General features: G+C 59.4%; 1 non-coding gene across 1 annotated transcript; it reads right to left on the minus strand.

Moving 5' to 3' along the window:
• Window positions 1-462: 462 nt before the first annotated feature.
• TRNAM-CAU (transfer RNA methionine (anticodon CAU)) lies at window positions 463-534 on the minus strand. Its single transcript has one exon. It is a non-coding gene; the product is annotated as a tRNA-Met (tRNA).
• Between the last annotated feature and the right edge of the window lie 228 nt (window positions 535-762).

Consider the following 762-nt stretch of genomic DNA (forward strand, 5'->3'; position numbering starts at 1 on the left):
GGGGGAAGGGGGATGTTAACCCCAGCAAGTGTTGCTCCTGAGGACACGCACAGCGCTCAGGGGACACGCGTGGTTCTGAGGATATGCAGAGCGCTTGGTGACACGCGTGGTTTGAGCGACACGCGTGGCTTTGGGGACTCGCAGTCCTCCCACCCCGGGACATGTACAGCACTCCGGGGACACGCGTGGCTCGCGGGGATATATGCACAGCGCTTGGGAACGCGTGGGACTCATGTCCTGGGGGACACACAGCGTTGCGGGGACACGCGTGGCTCATAGGGACACGAATGATCCTGACCATCCCGGGACACTACCAACGTACCATGCCGGGTGAGCCTGCACCGGCTCAGTTTCGCCAAGGACGAGCATTAAAGCGCGCTAGACGTGGCGGCAAAAATTAAAATAATTAATTAGAGTGTTAATGAAGGAGAAAAAACACGCGTGGGAGGGAAAAGGAGAACTTAGCAGAGGATGGTTTCGATCCATCGACCTCTGGGTTATGGGCCCAGCACGCTTCCGCTGCGCCACTCTGCTGCTTGTGTTCGTTCCTTGTGGGCGCTGTTAAGTACCTACGCGGTGTGTGCGCATGCGCGTTGCTCGTCCCAGCTCTCCCATTCATGAACGTCGTACTCCCTCCAGCGGCCGCCCAGCGCGCGCGCATGGCCTGCGCCACGATTGGTCGTTTTCAGTCCCCTCGCCTTAGATTGACGGCTGGATAAGCCAATAGCTGATCGGGAACGGCTGTCAGGGGGCTGGCTCGCG

Source organism: Antrostomus carolinensis, unplaced genomic scaffold, assembly GCF_000700745.2.
Source record: "Antrostomus carolinensis isolate BGI_N321 unplaced genomic scaffold, ASM70074v2 Scaffold26691, whole genome shotgun sequence".
In the NCBI taxonomy this organism is placed as follows: Eukaryota; Metazoa; Chordata; class Aves; order Caprimulgiformes; family Caprimulgidae; genus Antrostomus; species Antrostomus carolinensis.